A 25,005-nucleotide genomic window follows, 5' to 3' on the forward strand; every position below is an offset into this window, starting at 1 on the left:
TCAAGTCATGGGGGAACAGTTGAACAGTTACAGAGCTTGTCAGAGAAGACACAGACACCCTAGACTGTCATATCTGGAGAATGGCTTGCTTGGGAGGTCTTCAAGCCTTTCTTTAGGGTCAGAGACCACAGCTGGAGCTAGGGGTAGGGCCCAGATCAGTGAGTGCCCCTGGGGGTGGTAGCCTCGCTCGCTACCTACACTGCAGGCACATGGGGGTGCCCCATCAAGGGATCTAGGCCAGTGTCCACTGAGACTGGCACCTAGCTGTCCTCAGTCTGCAGGAAGCATAGCTTGGTAAGCTGGTGCAGGTCTGCACCTGCCACTTGACAATCTCAGCGCAGCTGACAGCCTTCCCCCAGCCCGGGCAGAATCTGAGGACAGCAGGTGCCATGTGCAGCCCCACCGCACGCCAGAACCCGAGAGCACCACGGCCCCGGCAGGCCGCGAATTTGGCTGCCATCTTGGACCTGCATCTCCAGGACATCAGGAGCTACCTGGGGCATTGGAGAAGGTGCTGGGGACTCCACAGAGCCGGCTCCGACCGTGCTCCATTCTGCTTGCTGCCGTGTTTGAATCCCTCTGCCCATGGCAGAGATGTGTCAGATGAATGCTGGGCAGTGTGCCCCAGGCCATCCCTCAACCCTGGCTCTTCACAACCTTGCCCTGCTCCTCATCCCAGACTTCCCAGGAACAGGACCATTTCCCCTCGCTTCCAGCTTCTCAGGACAGGTGCCATGGTTGCCTCACTGTGGGAAGGGGTGGTGAGGCATAAACCCCCATTTTTTTCTGGACAGAGCCATAACCCTCCTCAACCCTGTAGTCCCTGAGACAGGACCAAATCCCTCAAACACAGGGCTCTTTGGGATAGAGCCAAGCAACCTCATCCCAGGATCCATAGGACTGGGATCAAGTTTCCCTCCTCTTGGGTACCCTGGGACAATACCTGTACCCTTGGCCCAGACTTCAAAGATTGAGACTGAGAGCTCCTCATCCCAAACTCTCCAAGGCAGGGACCAGGCCGCCTCACCTCAGAGCCTCCTATGCTCCAAGCTCCTTGAGACAGAGCCAAGAGTTCTCAACCAAATGCTCCTCAAAGACAGAACTGACCCTTTCCTGCACTCCAGGATCCGTAAGACAGGGCCGGGTAGCCCTCACCCTGAGATTCCCTGTGTCCATCGCCCCCACCCAGGTCACTCAGAAACTCAAGAGTAGAGACTTGTCACAGAGGGCTGCTTGGGCTCTTGGTGTTGAGTATACTGCCCAGTTAGCCTTGGTGGTTCTCCATTGCCAGTCGGCTTCCGAAGTCCAGCTGGTCATAGGCATCTCCTGCCCCCTGCTGGTTCAGGCTCTCATCACCACAGCCATGCACACCTCAAGCTTGATCTGGAGCCAGGATGGTGCATCTGAATGTTATACAAGTGTTAGATTTTTATTTATTTTTAAAAATTATTTATTTATTTATTTATTTATTTATTTATTTATTTATTTATTTATTTATTTATGAGAGAGAGAGAGAACAAGCAGGGGGAGCAGCAGGCAGAGGGAGAGGGAGAAGCAGGCTCCCCTATGAGCAGGGCATACCATACGAGGCTCAAGCCCAGGACGTTAGGATCATGCTGAAGGCAGATGCTTAACCAGCTGAGCCACCCAGGCGCCCTTGAATGTTACATTTTTAAAGATTTTTTCTGCATCTATCAAGATGATGATGATAAGACTTTTTTCTCTATTTATATGGCAACTATATTTATTGATTTTAGAATATTAGCCTTTACATTCCTAGAAAAAAAGTAATTTGTTTCTGACATACTATTCTTTGTATATAGTTCTTGATTCATTTGCTAATACTATATTTAGGAATTTCACATTTGTGCTCACAAGAAAGGGTTTCCGGCAATTTTCCTTTCTTATAATCCTTATTAGGTTTTGGTAACAAGATTCTTTTGGCCTCAAAAAAGGAATTTAGAGATGTTTCGATATTTTCCTATTCTCTGAAAGTGTTTGTGAAGATGAGTTCTTTTCTTTTTTTTTTTTTTTCCTAAGATTCAGCCATCTGGGTCTTGGAGTTGTCTTTGGGAAGATGCTTCATAAGGTGCTTCAATTACTATAATAGATCACAGATTCTTTGAACTATGTTCTGTTTATTCTTTTTAAAAATTTTTTTGTTTATTCATGAGAGACACAGAGAGAGGCAGAGACATAGGCAGAGGGAGAAGCAGGCTCCCTGCTAGGAGCCTGATGTGGGACTTGATCCCGGAACCTCAGGATCACGACCCGAGCCAAAGACAGATGCTCAACCACTGAGCCACGCAGGCGTCTCTGTTCTGTTTATTCTTGTGTCACATCAGTAAGTTGTGTTTCTTTAGCAATTTATCGTTTCACACAAGTTGTGAGGTTTCTGGGCTTAAAGTGTTATTCCTTGTATTCTGATATTATTTTTTGTTATCGTTGCTTACCTTCTAGGCAGTTGAGAATTTCAGGGTCATCGCTGTGTTATGGATGTCCAGCTTACTTTCACTGTAGTGAGAGAACACTTGGAATGCTTTGGATAATTTGAAATTTGTTGAGGCTTCCTTTATTAGTATATGGTCAATTTTGGTGTTACATTTGCATTTGAAAAGAATACGTATTCTGTTATTGGGTAGAGAGTTTTATGTAACGTAATATAGACACATATGTATATATACAAAATATATATATCGACATAATCTAGCTATCGGATACCTAGATATATAGAATTTACTCATTGTGTAATTTAGATCTTCTGTCTTACTGATCTTTTGTCTCCTTATTCTATCAGCTCTTGAAAGACATGTGTTCAAACTTCTTACCATGGTTGTGGATTTGTTCCTTTTAGTTTTATCAATTTTTGATTTATATTGGTTGTGGATGCATATAGCTATACAATTTGTTATATTTTTCCTAGCCAATTGATTCCTTTATTATTATGAAATATTCTTCTCTACCTCTAGTCAAGCTTTGTTTGGTATTAGTACAGCTATGTCAGCTTTCTTGTGCTTAGTGTTTGCAAGATACATTTTTAAACCATTCTTTTACTTTTTTTGGTAAAATTTTAAGTAATCACCACACCCAATGTGGGGCTTGAACCCAAGATCAAGAGTTGCTCCACCAACTGAGACAGCCAAGCACCCTCACCATTCTTTTGCTTTCAACTAATTTTTTTAAAAGTTTTATTTATTTATTTGAGGAAAGAGAGAAAGAGTAGAGGGAGAGGGAGAGAATCCTCAAGCAGACTCCATGCTGAGTGCTGGGGCTCGATCCCAGGACTCAGAGATCATGACCTGAGCCAAAACCAAGTCAGCCACTTAACCAATTGGGCCATCCAGGTGCCCCTACTTTCAACTTATATTTAAGGTATGTCCTTGATGGGACGCCTGGATGGCTCAGTGGTTGAGTGTCTGCCTTCAGCTCAGGTCATGATCCCAGGGTGCTGGGATTGAGTCCCACATCAGGCTCCCCACAGGGAACCTGCTTTTCCCTCTACCTATGTCTCTACCTCTTTCTCTGTGTCTCTCATGAATAAATAAATAATATATTTTAAAAAAGATATGTCCTTGATAAGCTGTATGTAGTTGGGTTTTGTTTTTATCCAGTAGGACAACTGTGATCTTCTGACTGGTATATTTAGTCCATTCACTTTTTAAAAACAGCTTTATTTTTTTAAGAGATTTTATTTATTTATTCATGAGAGACACAGAAAGAGAGGCAGAGACACAGGCAGAGGGAGAAGCAGGCTCCATGCAGGGAGCCCAATGTGGGACTCGATCCCAGGTCTCCAGGACCACATCCTGGGCTGAAGGTGGCACCAAACCGCTGAGCCACCCGGGCTGCCCTAAAAACAGCTTTATTAAGTTGTAATTCATAGACCACATGAGTCACCCATTTAAAGTATAACAATTCCGTGGCTTTTATTTCCATAGTCACAGAATTGTGCAGTCATCACCACAATTAATTTTAGAACATTTTCATCACCAGCCCATTCACTTTTAATGAAATTAGAAATATATTTGGGGTTTTAATGGCCAATGTTTTTTTTTCCTATTTGATTTACTTCTTTTACGTTCCTTTCTAGAAGTTTGTTTTTTTTTAAATAATATATATGTATATATATATATATAAATGCACACACACAAAGTATATATATATATATTCTTTTTAAAAAATATTTTATTTTGGGGATCCCTGGGTGGCTCAGTGGTTTAGCCCCTGCCTTCGGCCCAGGACTTGGTCCTGGAGTCCCGGGATTGGGTCCCACATCAGGCTGCCTGCATGGAGCCTGCTTCTCCCTCTGCCTGTGTCTCTGCCTCTCTCTCTCATTCTCTCTGTGTGTCTCTCATGAATAAATAAAATCTTTTTTAAAAAAATAAAAGATTTTATTTTTAAGTAATCTCTACACCCTATGTGGGGCTTGAATTTACATCCCTGAGATCGAGAGTCATATACTTTACCTACTGAGCCAGCCAGGTGCCCCTAATTCTTTCTCTATGTATTTTAAATGCTACTAAGTATTATTACTATTGTTTTCTACAATCAAATCAATCTGGTTTTTTTTAATAATTTTATTTTTTATTGGTGTTCAATTTACCAACATACAGAATAACATCCAGTGCTCATCCTGTCAAGTGCTCCCCCCAGTGCCCGTCACCCATTCACCCCCACCCCCCGCCCTTCTCCCCTTCCACCACCCCTAGTTCGTTTCCCAGAGTTAGGAGTCTTTATGTTCTGTCTCCCTTTCTGATATTTCCCACATATTTCTTCTCCCTTCCCTTCTATTCCCTTTCACTATTATTTATATTCCCCAAATGAATGAGAATACAATGTCCTTCTCCGATTGACTTACTTCACTCAGCATAACACCCTCCAGTTCCATCCACGTCGAAGCAAATGGTGGGTATTTGTCATTTCTAATGGCTGAGTAATATTCCATTGTATACATAAAGCACATCGTCTTTATCCATTCATCTTTCGATGGACACCGAGGCTCCTTCCACAGTTTGGCTATTGTGGACATTGCTGCTAGAAACGTCGGGGTGCAGGTGTCCTGGCATTTCATTGCATCTGTATCCTTGGGGTAAATCCCGAACAGTGCAATTGCTGGGTCGTAGGGCAGGTCTATTTTTAACTCTTTGAGGAACCTCCACACAGTTTTCCAGAGTGGCTGCACCAGTTCACATTCCCACCAACAGTGTAAGAGGGTTCCCTTTTCTCCACAGCCTCTCCAACATTTGTGGTTTCCTGCCTTGTTAATTTTCCCCATTCTCACTGGTGTGAGGTGGTATCTCATTGTGGTTTTGATTTGTATTTCCCTGATGGCAAGTGATGCAGAGCATTTTCTCATGTTCATGTTGGCCACGTCTATGTCTTCCTCAAATCAATCTGTTTTTACCTATATATTTAGTTGTCCTTTGCTCTTCACTCTTTCCTGCCTTTTTAAAGTATCTATCTGGGATTATTTCCCTTTTGCCTAAAGAATTCCCTTTAGTGCAGGCTTGCTGACTATAAATTCGCTCAGATTTGGTTTGCCTGACATACCTATGGCACCTTCCTTTCTTAAGGATATTTTCATTGGTTATGGAGTTCTACTTTTACAGTCGTTTTCTTTCACACTATAATAATGCCATTCCATTGTGTACTAGCTTCTATTGTTTCCACTGAGAAGTCAGGATTTTTTTTAATGCAATGCTTTATTTGCAAAATGTATAATTAAAATGACATGGTGTTTACACTTTTTCGTGCACCACTACTTTGGAACTGACACTTTTCCTTCAAAATGTGTAATTACATAGAAATACACTCAACATTTAAAATTTCTATTTTTTAAAAGTAAAATGCAGCACATTGTTTTGGCATATTGTAGCAATCTCTTTCACTTATAAAAATTTGAATTTACAAACTCATTTTTTCAAGTTCTTCAAAATGAAACTCTTCAAGTATATATCTCTAAATGTACTACTTTGTGTGTGTGCTATTCATTTTTCACTTAGGTGTCTTCTTTTTTTTAAGATTTTATTTATTTATTCATGAGACAGAGAGAGAGAGAGAGAGAGAGAGAGAGAGAGAAAGGCAGAGACACAAGCAGAGGGAGAAGCAGGCTCCATGCAGGGAGACTGATGTGGGACTTGATCCCTGGTCTCCAGGATCAGGCCCTGGGCTGAAGGTGGCGCTAAACTGCTGAGCCACCCGGGCTGCCCCTAGGTGTCTGCTTCTGACCTCAGACTTCATTCTCAACTTTCCACATTACAACTCATCCAGTCACTCAGGACTCAACTTTGAAATCCTCTGGATTCTTTCTCTTCATCTATTTTTATTTTTTAGTTAATTAGTTTATTTGAGAGAGAGAGAGAGACAGCAAGTGTGGGGAGGGTTGGAAGGAGAGGGAGAAAGAAAGTTTAGCAGACTCCTCACTGAGCTGGGAGCCCAATGTGGGGCTCAATCTCACAATCCTGAGATAATGACTTGAGAAAAAAACCAAGAGTTGGATGCTTAACTGACTATACCACCCAGGGGTGCCTTTATTTTTATTTATTTATTATTTATTTTTTAAAAAGATTTTATTTATTTGAGAGATAATGAGTGAGAGAGAGAGAGAGAGCACAAGTGGAAGGAGGGAGAGGGAGAAGCCAACTCCCCATTGAGCTGAGAGCCCTACACCGGACTCCATCCCAGAACCCTGGGATCATGATCTGAGCTGAAGCAGACACTTAAATGACTGAGCCACCCAGGTACCCTTATTTTTATTTTTATTTATTTTTTTAAAGATTTTACTTATTTATTCATGAGAGACATAGGCAGACGGAGAAGCAGGCTCCTTGCGGGGAGCCTGACATGGGACTCGATCCCAGGACTCCGGGATCATGACCTGAGCCAAAGACAGATGCGCAACCACTGAGCCACCCAGGTGCCCCTATTTTTATTTTTTTAAGATTTATTTAAAAAATCTCTACACCCAGAATGGAGCTTGAACTGATAATGCTGAGATCAAGAGTCCCATGCTCCTCCAACTGAGCCAGCCAGGTGACCCCATCTACTTTTTTTATATTATATCAAAGAATAAAGGAAGCAGGCAACAGAATTGGATCAGAAGAGATGCTTATATTTCAAATATTTGTCTTGGAATATATAGACTAGGACTACATAATAAGGCAAACTTGAGGTAAGATGTGAATGTAAGTTCATATTTCTAATAATCTTCTTGATAATTAGAAAGACCTTTGCCTGACTTTTTCTTGTATCTGATTAGAGTGTCTCATTCTTCACCATGAAATAGAGATGAAGAGGTGCTTATCCTGGGAGAATGAGAAACATCTGCTCTGCCATTTTCTTTCTTTGTGCTGGTATTATTAGCATTCACTTCAACTCATGGATTTTTTACAAAGATCTTCTAAAGCCATTATCCATTATATTGGAGTTGGTTTAGCTGAAATTAGATACTATTTTGCATTGTACATTTACGTACATTTACAATCTTAAAAGCCAGGGAATGTGGGAGAACACCCCTGGCAAGCCTTATGCTTTGTGGAATGCTCTTTCTTATCCAGAAATCCTCCAGGACTTGTATGTGACCATCTGATATATGGATCCAGGGAAGGTGCTGATTTCAATTTGCATATTAAACATTAGTGAAGTTGATTTTTAAAAATTTCTTTGTCGGGCACCTGGGTGGCTCAGTTGGTTAAGCATCTGCCTTCAGCTCAGGTCATGATCCTAGCTCAGGTCCTGGGATTGAGCCCTGCATCTGGCTCCCTGCTCAAGGGGGGAGTCTGCTTCTCCCTCTGCCCCTCCCCCTGCTCATGCTCTCTCTCTCTCTCTCTCTCTCTCAAATAAATAAACTAAATCTTTAAAAAATAAAATAAAAATTTCCTTGGTTTTAAAAAACTGTAGATAGAAGTTCTAATCTTTTCTTACGGCACCCAATGGAGCCTCTGGCATATCTCCCCTGGGGTATATATGCCCCATTTGGGGGATCAGTACCATCCACTGTGCTGGATGGATGACCCATAAATAGGGTAGAAGAAACTCACCACAGTAGCCTCCTTCCTATCACAACTCTAAAGTTCTCAGTGCAGAGAAGAGGGCAGAGAGATCAAGAGATAAGGCTACCTCCTACTCTGTGCTCTAGATCCAAGTTGGGCACTCTTCTCCGCCCTGAGATAAGAGACCTTTTAATGAAATCAGAGCCTGAAGCTTAGAAATCAGCCACATGATTGGGTCTTAATTACTAATATGAAACTGTGTTAGTTGTTGCAGGGAACTGGAAACTTGGGGATTGGACTGAGCACCTATGTCACTGAGACAGGTGAAAAGTGGCAAAGTGAAGTTGATTGGAATAGAATGGTAATCACATTTTAAAAAAATCAAATAGGGCAGCGGGGGGTGGGGGGGACTCAGAGGTTTAGCGCCGCCTTCGGCCCAGGTCGTGGTCCTGGAGACCCGGAATCAAGTATCACGTCGGGCTCCCTGCATGGAGCCTGCTTCTCTCTCTCTCTCTCTCTCTCTCTCTCTCTCTCTCTCTGTGTGTCTCATGAATAAATAAATGAAATTTTTAAAAATGCTTTAAAAAATCAAATCATAGGGAAACATCATATTTCAAGACTTCAGAGGCATCCAGTTGTGCGTAAGGACACACGGCAGAGTGAAGAAACCGCAGAGAAAACTAGGCCTGGCGATGGGGGTGGGGGCATGGGAGGGGTGGGAGGCAAGGAAGCAGTATCACTGTGCCGCGTAAAGTAACTTCATTGAACAGGCTTGCTAAGAGCCACGGTGACCTTGTAGAGGTCAGTGCTGAGGGTTATCTACACCCAGCACACAACTTCAAAGTCAGAGGCATATTGGTTTGGATCTGGGCTCTGCCATTTCCACATTAAGTACATTCCTTAAGGGCCCTTGGGTGGCTCAGTTGGTTAAGCATCTTACTGATGATTTCAGCTGGGGTCATGATCTCAGGATTGTGGGAACCAAGCCCCACCTCCAGCTCCCCACTCAACAGGGTGTCTGCTTCTCTCTCCCTTTCCTGCTGCCCCAACCCCGTGTGTTCTCTCTCTGTCTCAAATAAATAAGTCTTTTTAAAAAGTATGTTGCTTATCCTCCTTAAACCTAATTTCCCCAACTGTAAAATGGGCACCATGGTAAGTACAGGTTTTATAGGGTTGCTATTAAGGGTGAATGAAGGTAAACTGGCACATAGTAAATGCTCCAATAAGTGGTAGGTAAAGTCCTCATCACTATTACATCATCCAATTTATCATCAGATGGTTGCAGTTGCTTCTCCTTCTGCTAAAAGTGAAACATTTGGTAAACTATTTGCTCTGTTGAAACTATTCTATCTGAAAAGAAGATAGGAGGCCGCTTTTCACAGAACTTCTATATCATAATGGTTACTGGGCTAAAAGCGTTGTTCATGGAATTGCCCACCAGCCCCACAAAATGGATACTGTCTGCATTTTGCAGATGAGAAACATCACTGAGGTTTAAAGACATTAACAAACTAGTCCAAGGTCACACAGCTTTTTAGAGGCAGGACGCTGCTATTTCCACTAGACCACACTGCCTCCCACCGAGTATGGATCTCATTCTGGAGAACCTGCTGATAATACTGAAGTGCCAATAACACTGAAAAAAAGGAGATTGGGGTGACAGTAACTTGGAGTTATAACAAAAGGAACCAAAGGCATACTCATAAGTGTATCCTTGATTTTAGGGAAGTAGATTTCAAAATGTTTGGGGAAGTCATTTCTAAGGCTTATCTTGCTTTCTTTGAAGGTGATTTGTCTTTTTCCCTCTGGTTGCTTTTAACACTTTGCCTTTAATCTTCAGGCAATTTTACTATGACATGTCTGTATGTGGGTGTTTTTTTTTTTTTTTTTTGTGTGTGTGTGTGTGTGTGTGTGTGTGTGTATGAGTAGCCTCTAGATAGAATTTCTTCGATCTCTTTGTTAACATCTTCACTCGGTTTTGGAAAAAGCTCATCTCATCCATAGTCTCTTCAAATATTACTTCTGCCCCATTTGTTCTCTCTCCTCTCCTTCTGGGACTTAAATTACATATATATTAGACATTTTCAATGTGTCCCACATGTCTGTGTTCTTTTCTTTATTTTTTATTCTTTTTTTTCTTCTCTGTACTACAGTTTAGGTGCATGTATTTATCACTTCATGGATTTTGTCTTCTTTCGGGTCTATTTGGTTGTTAAATGCTTGTATTTAGTTCTTTACTTCAGATATTAGTTTTCAGTTCTAGAATTTCCATCTGATTCTTTTTTTCTGACTTTATTGATATAATTGACATATTGTGTAGGTTTAAGTATGCCATGTGATTAATTTGATACAGGTATATATTACAACATGTTTACCATAACAAGGTTACTTAACACATCTACTACCTCACATAATTACCATTTTGTTATTGTTGTAGTTATGGTGAGAACATTCAAGATTTACTCTTATACCAACTCTCAAGGCTCAATACAATATGGTTAACTATCATCATCATGCTATACATTACATCCCCGGAAGTTATTTATCTTATAACTGAAAGTTTGTACTTTTTCACCAATGTATCCCCATTTCCCCATACCACCCCCTCAGCCCCTGGTAACCATCAGTCTACTCTCTGTTTAAATGGCTTTGATGTTTTTAGAGTCCACATAGAAGTGAGATGTATTAGTATTTGTCTTTCTCTGTATGACTTCTTTTTTTTTAAGATTTTATTTATTTATTCATGACAGTACAGAGAGAGAGAGAGGCGGAGACACAGGCAGAGGGAGAAGCAGGCTCCATACAGGGAGCCTGGTGTGGGACTCGATCCCGGGACTCCAGGATCGCGCCCTGGCCGAAGGCAGGCGCTAAACAGCTGAGCCAAGGATCCCCTGTATGACTTCTTTTACTTAGCATAATACCCTTAAAATCCAGCCCTGTTGTTGCAAATGGCAGGATTTCCTTTTTTTTCCCCCGACCCTATTTCCTTATTTTTAAAAGAGATTTATTTATTTATTTGAGAGAAAGAGAGAGGAGGAAAATGTGTGAGTGAGGGGAGGGGCAGGGGAGAAGGAGAAGCAGACTCCCTGCTGAATGCAGAGCCAGAGGTGGGCTGGATCCCAGGACCTTGAGATCATGACCTGAGCCAAAACCAATAGTCAGATGTTCATTCAACTGAGCCACCCAGGCACCACGATTTCCTTCCTTTTTTAATGGCTGAGTAATACTCCATTGTGTGTGTGAATGTGTGTATGCATATATTTCTTCATTCATTCAACCAGCAATGAACACCTAGGTTGTTTCCATGTCTTGGCCATTGTAAATAATGCTGCAGTGAACAGGGGAGTGCAGATGACAGCTCTTGGAGATAGTGATTTTGTGTCCTTCAGATACCTACACCAAAGCAGAACTTTTGGCTCATATGATAGTTTTGTTTTTACTTTTTTGAGAAACTGCCGTAGTATTTTCCATAATGGCATGTACATGGTCATGGAAGTCTGTGTTGGCAGAAGGGCTGGGGGTAGGTAGGTACACACTGCAGGGGTCAGACCTGTGTGTGAGCACTGCACTGGGGACCAGTTGCAGGGGACTAAGTAGCAGCCCTACACTCACACAGCTGCAGCTCCAGAGGACCCAGTTATCCAGAGTTCTGATGGTGTTGTGGGGGTGGTGGTGGTGGTGGTGGTGGAGGGAGCAGGGATGACTGAGGAGCTGGCAGTCTGCAATCACAAAAACCCGTGGGCAAAAAAGTGAGGGGCTTCTGGGTGGCTCAGGCTGTTAAGCCTCTAACTTTTGATTTCAGCTCTTGTCATGATCTCAGGGTCCTGGGATTGAGCCCTGAGTCAGGCTTGCTGCTCAGCAGGGAGTCTGCTTCTCACCCTCTGCCTGGGCCCCTCCCTCACTCGTGCTCTCTCTCTCTCTCAAATTAATTAATTTACTAAAAAGGCTCAGATGTATGTGCCACACTTTGCTTATCCATTCATCTGTTGATGGACATTAGCGTTGTTTCCAACTTTTGGCTATTGTGAATAATCTGCTATGGAATGAGCTGGTTGTTTAAACAATTTGATGAATTGGCAGCTGATTGAATTATTGTGCTCAAAAGGTGCTGAGAAATGAAATTATGGCACTTGTAAAGGAAGTTTCTAGTGGTTTGCCATAGGGCTATTTCTGCACCCTTCCCCCGTTCATCAGACTTTTCAAGAAAATAGAGCATGATCAATTCATTTGTGTTTCATTAGATGTGAATGTGGAGGACTGGTAAGTCTGTTAGACAGCAAGACCAGAACTCAAAGACATCTGGATAAGTTTGACTGAATCAGGAAAGATGAAACTTCACAGGTGTAAAATATAAGGTTGTATGGGGCACCTGGATGGCTCAGTGGTTGAGTGTCTGCCTGTGGCTCAGGTCATGATCCCAGGTCCTGGGGTCAAGTCCCACATTGGGCTCCCCGCAGAGAGCCTGCTTCTTCCTCTGCATATGTCTCTGCCTCTCTCTGTTTGTCTCTCATAAATAAATAAATAAAATCTTTAAGAAAATATATATAAAGTCATATACTTGAGTTTGGACAACCAACTACATGAATACAGGTTGAGAATGCTATCACTTTTTTTAGATTGTACTTATTTATTTATTTTAGAGGGAGAGAGAGAGTGAGAGCAAGTGTGGGGAGGAGCAGAGGGAGAGGAACAAGCAGACTCTGCACTGAGCATGGAGCCAGAAGTGTGGCTCGATCCCATTACTGTGAGATCATGACCTGAAATCAAGAGTAGGACGCTCAACCAACTGAGCCACCGAGGCTCCTCGTGGTATCACTTTATTTTTCTTTTAAGTAATCTGTACACCCAACTTGGGGCTTAATCTCAACAACTCCAAGATCAAGCAGACGTTCCATCAACTGAGTCAGCCAGACACCCCAAAATGCTGTAACTTTAAAAGAGTGAGCTTGGGGCACCTGGATGTCTCAGTTGGTTAAGTGTCTGCTTTTGGCTCAGGACATGATCCTGGGGTCCTGGGATGGAGCCCCACATGGGGCTGTCTGCTCAGTGGGGAGTCTGCCTCTCCCTATCCCTCTGTGTCTGCTCTCTTTTTTTCTCTCTCTTGCTCTCAAATAAAAATAAATAAATAAATAAGTTTAATGTAAAGCCAATAATATTAATTTCCCCCCTTCCACCCAATATTCAGTTGATGCAGGACCACATTAATGGAAATATAATGTCTAAGAAGTAGATGATAGTCATACTTTACTCTCTGCTGTACGTAAGGCATTAGTGTTCATTTGTAAGCAACACTTAAAAATATTTTCATTTGAGTACAGTTGACACACTCTGAATAACACTTTTAAGAATGCATATGAGTGTAATATGAGCTTGAGTGTCACACTGCCCTACTTCACATTCCAGTTTTGTTCCTTTTTTAAAATTTTTTATTTATTTATGATAGTCACACAGAGAGAGAGAGGCAGAGACATAGGCAGAGGGAGAAGCAGGCTCCATGCACCGGGAGCCTGACGTGGGATTTGATGCCGGGTCTCCAGGATTGCGCCCTGGGCCAAAGGCAGGCGCTAAACTGCTGCGCCACTCAGGGATCCCAGTTTTGTTCCTTTTGACTGTAACTTAAACACTCGATGTCTCAGTTTTCTCAATTGTAAAATAGGAATAATAATAAGGTTATTGTGAAGATCAAATGAAGTATCACATAGTAAGCACTCCAGAAATATTAATTTTTAAAATGATGTAGTAAAAAACAGTATATTCAAAGACGAGCAACCACTTGTTCATTCATCCCATGAATGTTTGTTTATTAAGTGCCTCCACTATCATAGGAAGAAGACAACACTTGAAAAACCTAGAGAAGTTCAGCCTTGAGAAGACATAACATGGGTGGCATGAAAGCTGTGGTTTTTTTTTTTAAGATTTCATTTTTTTTTTTTTTAAGATTTCATTTTTTAAAGTTATCTCTACACCCAATGTGAGGCTTGAACTTACAACCCAAGATCAGGAGTCACATGTTCTACTGACTGAGCCAGCCAGGCACACTTTGAAAGCTATTTTCAAATATGTGTAAGACTGCTATGTGGATGAGGATTCAGACTTTTTCTGAATGGCCTCATGGAGCAGAACAGGACCAAATGAGTGGAAGCTATAGATTTTGGATTAATGTGAGTAGAATGGAGTTGGCCACCTTCTGAGACAGGGGGTTGTCATTCCAAGTATCCAAGCATTTGTCAAGTATTGGAAAGAAGATCCTACCACCACATGGGTGATTTGAGTAGATGACCTTTAATGCTCCTTAATCTAGAACTGAAAAGTCTATGAAAAAATGCTATAGAAAAATGCTTTTCTCTTTCTTACCTGTGGATTGTAGAGACCTGTGTATATCCCTGCTTACAATTTCTTCATCAAACCTCATTTGGACCTAAACAGAAGTCTATATCCAGACTTCCTTGAATATAGAGGCTAAGGGAAGTCTAATGAACTTTTTAAAAAAGATATTTTATTTATTTGAGAGAGAGAGTAAGTGGGGGTGGGGAGGTGGGAGGAGGAACAGAGGGGAAAGGAGAGAAGCAGACTCCCAGCTGAGCAGGGAGCAGGATCTGCCGATACCATGACCTGAGCCAAAATCAAGAGCCAGACGCTTAACCAACTGAGCCACCCAGGCGCCCCAAGTGTGGTGAACTTTTAAAGAAATTTTTGAAATGTTCCTAAGTGCTTCTTAAAAGGAGTAAGTTTTTTTGGGGGGAAAAAAGATGTCAACTTAAAATTTCAGCCACAGATTCGGGAGTGGCATCTGAGGACCACTAAGGTTTGGTAGAGTTTTCTGAACAGTTGAGAGCGAAAACCAAAGCTTCCCATTTTTATAGACTAGTGCTTAGGAATTGGTAAGACTGGAACTGCTGTCAGGAGAAAACTTGAATCAGGAAAGTTTGACTTAGTGTTTCAAGCATGCTCTTTTGTTTATCATCTGAATGAAAATGTAAAGCAGAATGAGCCTAAACAGAAAGTTTCACAGAAAAATGTGTTGTACTTTGTTTTTCATTCCTTCCTAAAAGAATAAGAATGCTCCTGGAGAGCAAAGAGAATGTTAAGTGAATTAATAAATTGTAAACTAGACTATGTCATTTAGAGGGGACAGTGAGACTTTATCCATCAAATTACATAAGTAACCAGGCAATTTCCATGAATCTATGACATGGATTAGTCTCACATACAGAAAGACAGAGGCTAATAAGTACATTTGAAAATTTTACAACTGATTGTCTTGGCCCTTTGAGGTAGTGTCTTACAAAACACAGAAAACTTGGAAATGTAAGCCCACAGTATGGGCTTTCAGCCTACTTTTGGATTATATGCTAGTGGATGGTATCAATATTTCTTGGAAGCAGAAAGTGTATTCTAATTTGGCTAAACTCATTTTTATGGGTAAGTAAATTTATTTCTAACTGATTAACAAAAAACAGGAACAGATTTTGTTTGCAGGATTTTATTCCCTCACACTAATCATTTTCTTACCACAAGATAATTCCTTTTCAACAGGGTGGCCAGGGAAAGGTTAAGTAAAGGACACATACCATAGCAGGTAGCAAAAACACTACAGTTCGTGAACTAAATTGATATGTCTCATAAATCTATCTTTGGATAGCTACAGAGAATAGTATTGGCATTTAGTGAGGTAACAGAATCACAGCTTACAAAACCAAGTCAAAATACACTAGAACCATTTTCCCCTTCTGTCTTTGAGGTTTGTGCCACAAAATATATTATACCATCTGATATACTTGTATAGCGCTTCACTGTTTACAAAAGTGTGTTCACACTCTTTCTCACTTGATCCTCATAACAAGCTTATGAATAGACAATATTATCCAGATCTCACAGATGAGGAAACTAATATTTAAAGAATTTAAATGATTTGCCCAAGGTGTTACAGTGAGAAAAGGCCGTTCTAGGACTCAAACACAGGATGGCTGACTCCAAGTTACTTCCTTTATCTCCTGAAGGAGACATTGAGCCTGGTAGTGACAACTTTTTGCTCCATTAGTAACCAAACCTTTCTTTTTTTTAAGCTTTTATTTATTTATTCGTGAAAGACACACAGAGAGAGGCAGAGACACAGGCAGAGAGAAAAGCAGGCTCCCTGCCAGGAGCCCGATGTGGGACTCGATCCCTGATCCCAGGATCATGCCCTGGGCCAAAGGCAGACGCTCAACCACTGAGCCACCCAGGCGTCCCAGTAACCAAACCATTTTGATTAAAAGTCCCAAATACAGAAAATTTCTTATGATGAATTCCTCTCCAATTGAAAGAATTACAGCAAGTGTTACAATTTTTAAATATTTTGACATTTTTATCATAACTTCCCAGATTGTATCCATCTGTCACAGGCGAACAGATAAATTATATGATTGTCCAATATCTGAATTAGGCATTACGGCCTATTTTTTTTAAAGATTTTTATTTATTTATTCATGAGAGACTTACACAGAGAGAGAGGCAGGCTCTATGCAGGGAGCCCGTTGCGGGACTCGATCCTGGGTCTCTAGGATCAGGCCCTGGGCTGAAGACAGTGCTAAACCGCTGAGCCACCCGGGCTCCCCTAAAAAGATTTTATTTATTTGCGAGAGAGCAAGAGAGAGAGTGAGCAGGAGCAGGGTGAGAGGGAGAGGGAGAAGCAGGCTCCTTGCTGAGCAGGGAGCCCAATGCGGGGCTCCATCCCAGGACCCTGAGACCATGATCTGAGCCGAAGGCAGATGCTTAACCACCTGAGACACTCTAGTGCTCAAAGCTTATTTATTTTCTTACTTGTGGAAGAAGCAACATATCATAAATTCATGACTTGTGTCACTCCATAATAATAATCCCATGCAATAGCACTGGTATCAATTAGATACTGAGTATATAAAGTATGCTGGGCCCTCTATATACATTTCCTCATAGAATCCTCTGTGAGGTATGTGTATACATGTCCCTCTGAGTGACATAACTATTACTCTCATTTGACAATGAGTTTTGCACATCCTAACCAGCATTTGCTAACCAGGTATCCAAGGTTTTGAGAGAGGAACTAGATTGAGACGACACAGCTAATAAGTGAAAAAGCTGGGATTGAAACACAAACTATCTGACTTCCAAACTCATTCTATTAACCACTGCTTCTAAAATAAAAGGAGTATAAAACCACATAAGTGGTTTCAAAAATGAAAGGAGATAAAAAAAGTAAATACAAAACAAACAAAAAAACCCCAAAAAACCAAAGAATAAAAGCAAGAACACTTAGGCAAATTGCTGGCTTGTTTGAAAACTTTAGGGATCACTTTCTAATCAGTTTTACAGAACACTCTCTTTGTTTCTATCTTTCTCTCTCTCTCTCTCTCCATATAAATAATACTTTAGAATGTATCTGTGCATGTTTATAATTTATATAGATATACATCTATATTTACTACTTTGTTGGGACACCTGGGTGGCTCAGCGGTTGAGCATCTGCCTTCAGCCCAGGGCGTGATCCTGGAGTCCTAGGATCAAGTCCTGCATCGGACTCCCTGCATGGAGCCTGTTTCTCCCTCTCCCTGTGTCTTTGCCTCTCTCTCTCTGTGTCTCACGAATAAATAAAATCTTTTAAAAAATAATACTTTGTAGTGCACATTCTCGTTTTTTTTTTTCTCTTCATGTTGGAGAAATTGTGAATACATGCTGCTAATTCCAATTCCAGTCCAAATCAACAAGATACTTCATGCTTTCACCCGTTTTGTAACTTTATCCCCTTCCTTCCAGTGAGAGGCCTGGTTTCCAACAACAGAACTCATTGACTCCAATACACATAAAACAGTTTCAGAGTTCCTGCACTCATACTACTACATAAAACAAACTTACTTAAAAGGGTTGAAGATAAAAAAAAAAAAAGGGTTGAAGATTTGCATGCAGTTTTGTTTATGCCTTGTCCAAGGCTATATAGACCAAGCACCATATTCCAAAGTTACTGGGCTTAGTTGTTTTTAATGTGGTTATGTTATTCATTTGAAATGTACACATTTGGGGACGCCTGGGTGGCTCGGGGGTTGAGCGTCTGCCTTTGGCTCAGGGGATAATCCCAGGATGCGGGATCGAGTCCCACATTGGGCTCCCTGTGAGGAGCCTGCTTCTCCCTCTGCCTCTGTCTCTGACTCTCTTTCTGTGTGTCTCTCATGAATAAATAAATCTTTTAAAAAAAGAAATTTGTTTTTTACACATTTGTTTCTTATTTTATTGTTTGGGGTTCCTCCTCCCATCCTGTTGATTAAATTTTATCTTTGAAAATGTGCATGATTTCAGAAGTCCAAACTGCAAAGATGTATACTCTGAGAAGTGTGACTTCCTGCCCTATCTCTTTCAACCTTTTCTCTCCTTCCTGAAAAAGAATCATAGGCATTACCATGGTTGTGGCCTTCCAGAACTTTTTCCATAAAAAGTCTTCTTAGGGAGTCCAATAATGAAAAAAAAGTGTTCAGAAACACTACACGCATCTGTTCACCATCTCTATATTTTCATCATTTTGGGAATGTTAAATAAATTGAATCTTACAGTAGGTAACCTTTTGAGATTGAATTCCTTTCACTCTATAACGTCCTTGAGATCCATCCAAGTCGTGCATACAAAAAGTTCTTTCCTTTAAATTGCTGAGTAGTATTCCATGCCATGGATAAACCATAGTTTGAATATACCACTCACCCATTGAAGATTTACTGGGTTGTTTCCAGCTTTTAGATATTATGAATTAAAAAAAGATATATAGTGAATAAAGCCTTTCTACACATTCTCATACAGGTTTTTTGTGTGAACATAGATTTTCATTTCTCTGGGATAAATTCTAGGAGTACAATTGCGGGTACACAAGTGTATATTCGATTTTATAAAGGACTGACATGCTATTTTCCAGAATGTCTGTACAATTTTAGATTCTCACCAGCAATGTTTGAGAGATCTAGTTTTTGCACATCCTAACCAGCATTTGCTATCATCAGTATTTTTCATTTTAGCCATTCTGAGAGACATAATATCTCATTATAGTTTCAATTTGCATTTCTCTAATGATGTTGAATACCTTTTCATGTGCTTATTTGCTTATTTGGAGTTTTTAGCACATAGATCTTATACAAGTTTTGTTACAATTATACTTAATAAGTTCATTGTATTTGATGATTGTAAATAGTATTGTGCTTTTAATTCTGGTTCTCATTGGTTCATTGCTAGTATATAAAAACACAATTGATATTTGTATGTTTCTTATGTTGTCCAGTGACCTTTGACCTAGCTGAATTCACTTTTTCTCAGTGCTTTCTGGTAAACTCCTGGGATTGTATACTTAGACAATATAACACCTGCAGATAGGAATAGTTTTATTTCCTTATATCTAATCTGTATGTCTTGTATTTATTTTTCTTGTCTTTCCAGTACTATGATGAATAAGGGTGGGGAGAGAACAAAGGGGACAAGGGGAAAACCATTCAGTATTTTACCATTAAGCATGTTAGCTGTAGGGTTTTTTTTTAATAACAGTAGTTTATCTGACTTTTTTTTTTATTAAGTTGGCTTCAAGCCTAGCATGGAGCCCAATTCAGGGCTTGAACTCACGACCCTGACATCAAGACCTGAGATCAAGGGTTGAATGCTTAACTGACTGAGCCACCCAGGTGCCCTGAGCCGTAGGGTTTTTTGTTGATGATTTTTATCAAGTTGAGGAGAGTTCACCTCCACTCTTAGTTGGGTGAGAGCTTTCATCATGAATATCATGGACTGAATGCTTGTGTCCCTCCATAATTCATATGCTGAGGTCCTAATCCCCAATGTGATGGTGTTTGGAAGCGGGATCTTTGGCTAGTCATTAGAGTTAGATCAAATGATTAGAGTGGGGCCCTCATGATGGGATTAACACCTTTATAAAAGAGGAAGGACTTGAAATCTTTCTCTCCACCATGTGAGGATACAGTGATACTACTTCTTGAAAGCCAGGAAGAAGTTCCTCACTAGGAACCGAATCTTCTGGCACCTGGATCTTGGAATTTCCAGCCTCGTGAATTGTGAGAAATAAATTTCTGTTGTTTAAGGTACCCAACTTATGGTATTTTGTTATAGCAGCCTAAGCTAAAACATGAATGAGTTTCGAATTTTGTCAAATGCCTTTTCTGAATCAGTTGATATAATGATGTTTCTTTTTTTCTCTTTTGCTGTTGCTGAAATAACTTTCTAGGCCCCAGATGGAGCCGCCTCTGTCAGCGATGCCACAGCAGCAAACTGAAACTCAGGTAACTTTGGCATCCCTATAAATACTCCGCTTGATCAGAATTGCAACCTGGTCAGGGAATCCTCAAATGCCAAGCTAGCTCTGGGTCTTTCTCACCCCCAACAAGGTTGACTATGTGACCCCAGCCAATCAGATATTTTCTATTTTGTCTCTTCCTTATTCTTTATCCTGTATGAGCCTCTTGCCTTCCACCTCATTTTGTAGTTCTCTGAAAGGAGGCGGCCCACTTCATAAAGGATGAAATAAACTTGGTTTGTATCACCTAAATTGTATTATCTAACCTTTTTTAAAAAAAGATTTTATTTATTTATTCATGAGAGACACAGAAAGAGAGGCAGAGACATAAGCAGAGAGAAGCAGGCTCCTTGAGAGAAGCCTGATGGGGAACTCAATCTCAGGACCCTGGGATCATGCCCTGAGCTGAAGGCAGATGCTCCACCACTGAGCCATCCAGGTGTTCGAATCTTTTTTTTTTTTTACACTGTTAACATGGCGCATTATATTTTGCATGATGAACCAGTCTTGAATTCCTGGAATGAAATCCACTTGGTTGTGGCATCTAATGCTATTCACATATTGCTAGATTCAACTTGTTAATATTCAGTTGAGAATTTAATGTCTAAGTTCATGCAAACTACAGACTCATCTGTAGTTTTCTTTGTTTGTACTGTCTTTGCCTAATCTTGGTATCAAGGCACTACCAGCCTCATAAAATGAGTCAGGAAATGCTCTCTCTTCTTCTATTTTCTAGGAAGAAATTGTGTAAAATGGACGTTACTTCTTTAAATGCTTTGTAGAATTCTCTGGGGCTGGAGATTTCATTTATGAGAGTTCTAAACTAGCAAATCCATGTTATTTAATAATTTCAGAACTATTAATATCTTTCTTCTTGGGCGAGTTTTGGCATTTTTTAGGTTTCGAAGAATCGATACATTTCATTTACATTGTTAAATTTCTGTGCAGAAAGTTATTCATAGTAATCCCTTGTTACCCTATTAATGGTCTGCAGAGAATATAGTGATAGCCTATCTTTTTTTTTTTTTTTTTTTTTTGTGAGAGAGAGAGGGAACGAGAGAGACAGTGCATCCATGAGCCGGGGGAGAGGCAGAGGGAGAGGGAAAGAGACAATCTCCAGAACACTTCCCGCTGAGTGAGCCCATAGGGGTTGGATCTCACGACCCTGAGATCACGACCTGAGCTGAAATCAAGAGTCGGACCTTTAACCGACGGAGCAACCCAGGCGCCCCAATACCCTATCTTTCATTTCTGGTATCTACAACTTGTGTTATCTCTCTTTTTTCTTTATCAGCCTATCAAGAGGTTTATCAATTTTATTGCTCTTTTCAGAGAACTAGCTTCTTGATTTGTTGATTTTTCTCTGTTCAATTTCATTGACTTCTGCTCTTTATCGTTTCCTTCTTTACGCTTTCTTTGGGCTTATTCTGCTCTTCTTTTTTCAAGGTTCTTGAGTGAGAGGTTGATTATTGTTTTTGAGAAATTTCTTCTTTTCTGAACCTTTAATGCTACAAATTTCCCTCTTGGCACTGCCTTAGTTTCACCCTACAAGTTTTAATATGTTGTATTTCATTTTCATTCTGTTTCATGTAGTTTTGAAGTCCTTTGAGATTTCCTCCTTGAGTCATTAGATTACTTATTTATTTATTTTAAGATTTTATTTATTTGAAAGAGAGAGAGAGAGCACAAGCAGGGGCAGTGGCAGGCAGAGGAGGAAGCAGACTCCCCACTGAGCAGAGAGCCCGATGTGGGGCTCGATCCCAGGACCCAGTGATCATGATGACCTGAGCCGAAGGCAGACACTTAACCGACTGAGCCACCCAGGCGCCCCAAGCCATTAGATTATTGAGATGTATGCTGTCTAACTGCCAAGTGTTTGGAGATTTTACTGTAAGTTCTCTTATTGACTTCTGGTATGGTTCCATTACGGTCAGAGAACAATTTCTGTATGATTTAAATTCATTTAATTTTTTTAGGTTTGTTTTATGACCCAGGATATGGTCTATTTTGGTTAAAGTGCCATGTGCTCTTGGAAAGAATTATTTCTGCTGTAGTTGGGAGGAGTGTCAGAACCAGTTGGTTAATGGTTGTTAATGGTTAACCAGTTTTCTGTGGCTGCTGTAACAAATTACCACAGACTTAGTGGCTTAAAACATCATAAATTTATTATGATTCTATAGTCCAGAAGTCTGAAATGGGTCTCACTGGGCTAAAATACAATGTGTCACCAGGACTACTGTTTTTACTGGAGACTCTAGGGGAGAATCCATTACCTTGTCCATTACTTCTAGAAGCTGCTCACTTTCCTTAGCTTATGGCCCTCTTCTTTCATATTTGAAACCAGAAGTGGATTGGAGCCGTTTCACTTCCCATCACTCTTCTGCCTCTCTCTTTCACAGTTAAGGACCATTGTAACTACATTTATCCTGTTTAGATGATCCAGAATTATGTATCTATTTTAAGGTTAACTGATAAACAAATTTAATTCCATTGGTTACTTTAATTCCCATGGAATGTAGCATATTCCCAAGGTTCTGAGGAGTAAAATATAAACAATTTGGTTAGGGGTGTATTATTCTGCCTACCACTTTGTCATGTAATATATTCAGAGATTCTGGGGATCAAAACATGAATATTTTAAGGGGTAGTTTTTAAAAATATTTTATTTATTTATTTGATAGAGAGAACACGAGCAGGGGGAGAAGCAGGCAAAGGAAGAAGCAGGCTCCCCAATGATCAGGGAGCCCAACCTGAGGCTTGATCCCAGGACCCTGAGCAGAAAGCAGATGCTTAACTGGCTGAGCCATCCAGGTGCTGTAGGGTGGGGGTGTATTTTTTAAGATTTATTTATTTATTTGAGAGAGAGTGTGCGAGCATGAGCAGGGTAGGGGCAGAGGGAGAGAGAGAATATCAAGCTGACTCTGCACTGAGTGTGGAGCCCGATAAGGGGCTCAATCCCATAACCTCGAGATCACAACCTGAGCCAAAACCAAGAGTCAGGTGCTCAACTGACTGTTTCATCCAGGTGCCCCTTAAGGGGTTATTATTTATGTCAGTTCTCTCAATTGCTGAAACAGGATTGTTAAAGCCCTTAACGATACTGTGGACTTGTTTGTTTCTCTTTTTAGTTCTATCAGTTATTGTTTCATGTTGTTGGAAGCTCTGTACTTTGGTGTACATATTTAGGATCAGTGTGTCTTCTCAGTAGGTTGAACCTTTTCTCGTTATGCAATGTTCTTCTTTGTCCCTGGTAATATTTTCTCTGAAATCTACTTTATCTGGTGTTAATAAAGCCAATACTGCTTTCTTTTTCCCTTTTTTAGAGAGAGTTTGTGCATACATGAGTGGGAGAGGGGGCAGAGAGAGAGATGAGAGAGAATCCCAAGAAGGCTCCACACCCAGGTGCCCCCTTGCTTTCTTTTGATTAAAGTTTGCATGCTATATCTTTTTCATTCCTTTACTTTTAATCTCTCTATTTAATTATATTGGTTTTTTAACTTAATTATATTTGAAGTCAGTTTTTGTAGACAGCATAGAGTTGAGCAACGTTCATTTAACCACTCTGCCAATCTCTTTTTCAACACATCTACTTATATTTGCATTTAACAAAATATTGATATATTAGGGCTTAAGTTTTCCATTTTCTTGTTTATTTTCTTTTTTCTTTTTTATTCATTATTTCTTTTTTGCTGAGGTAAAACTCATATAACTTAAAATTAACAGCTTTAAATTGTGCAATTCAGTGCCATTTAGTACATTCACAATGTTGTGCAATTATCACCTCGAATTCAAAAATATTTCCTCATCACAAAGAGAAATCCATACCCAGTAAGCTCTCATTCCCCTTTCCCTCCTCCCCACTAGACTCTGGCAACCACTAACTTACTTCCTGTTTCTTTGGATTTGCCTATTCTGGGTGTTTCATATGAATGGAATCATACAACATATGACCTTTTATGTTTGGCTTCTTTTACTCGGTATGTTTCTGAGGTTCATCCACATGGCAGCACTTCATTCCTTTTCATGACTTAATAATATTCTGTTATATGGATGTGTTGCATGGCACTTAGTCGTTCATGATTCTATGGGTTTATTTCAAGCTTCTGACAGTTGTGAACAGTGCTGCTATGAACATTTGTGTATAAGTATTTGAATACCTGTGGTATTGTGAGTATAAGAAATAAGTGTATTTGATTCCTCAGATGACCAAAATATATTTCTCATGTTTGTTAGGCTCACAACTTCCAAAACCTTTGGCATTCTCAAAGCAATAGGAGCATCTTTTGTTATAATATGTGGTTTCTTACTCTTAGTTCCTGTAATTGGTTGAGAGCCATAAAGGTGAAATGGATGTATTGTTACTCATCATAAGCCCCTTTCCATCACAACTGGGGTTATGTTAATGAGGTGACTTTTCTCTTTCTTTCTTTCTTTCTTTCTTTCTTTCTTTCTTTCTTTCTTTCTTCTTTCTTTCTTTCTTTCTTTTTCATTCTTTCAGATTTTATGTATTTATTCATGAAAGACACACAGAGAGAGGCAGAGACATAGGCAGAGGGAGAAGCAGACTCCCTGTAGAGAGCCTGATGTGGGACTCCAACCCAGGACCTGGGGGTCATGCCCTGAGCCAAAGGCAGATGCTCAACCACTGAGCCACCCAGGAGCCCCATGTGGTGACTTTTAGAAAGCACCTAAGGATGGAGGCTGGTTGCCAAGGGAACC

At 40.5% G+C, this 25,005-nt stretch overlaps 1 long non-coding RNA gene across 1 annotated transcript in view; it reads left to right on the top strand.

The window, feature by feature from the left end:
- The window catches only part of LOC144308521 (uncharacterized), a 129,322-nt gene that overhangs the window by 91,707 nt on the left and 12,610 nt on the right, over positions 1 to 25,005 (top strand). The window contains exon 3 of the long non-coding RNA XR_013374999.1: positions 20,218 to 20,272. This is a non-coding gene — a long non-coding RNA (uncharacterized LOC144308521). The remainder of the gene's footprint in view (positions 1 to 20,217; positions 20,273 to 25,005) is intronic.

Source organism: Canis aureus, chromosome X, assembly GCF_053574225.1.
Source record: "Canis aureus isolate CA01 chromosome X, VMU_Caureus_v.1.0, whole genome shotgun sequence".
NCBI classification, from domain to species: domain Eukaryota; kingdom Metazoa; phylum Chordata; class Mammalia; order Carnivora; family Canidae; genus Canis; species Canis aureus.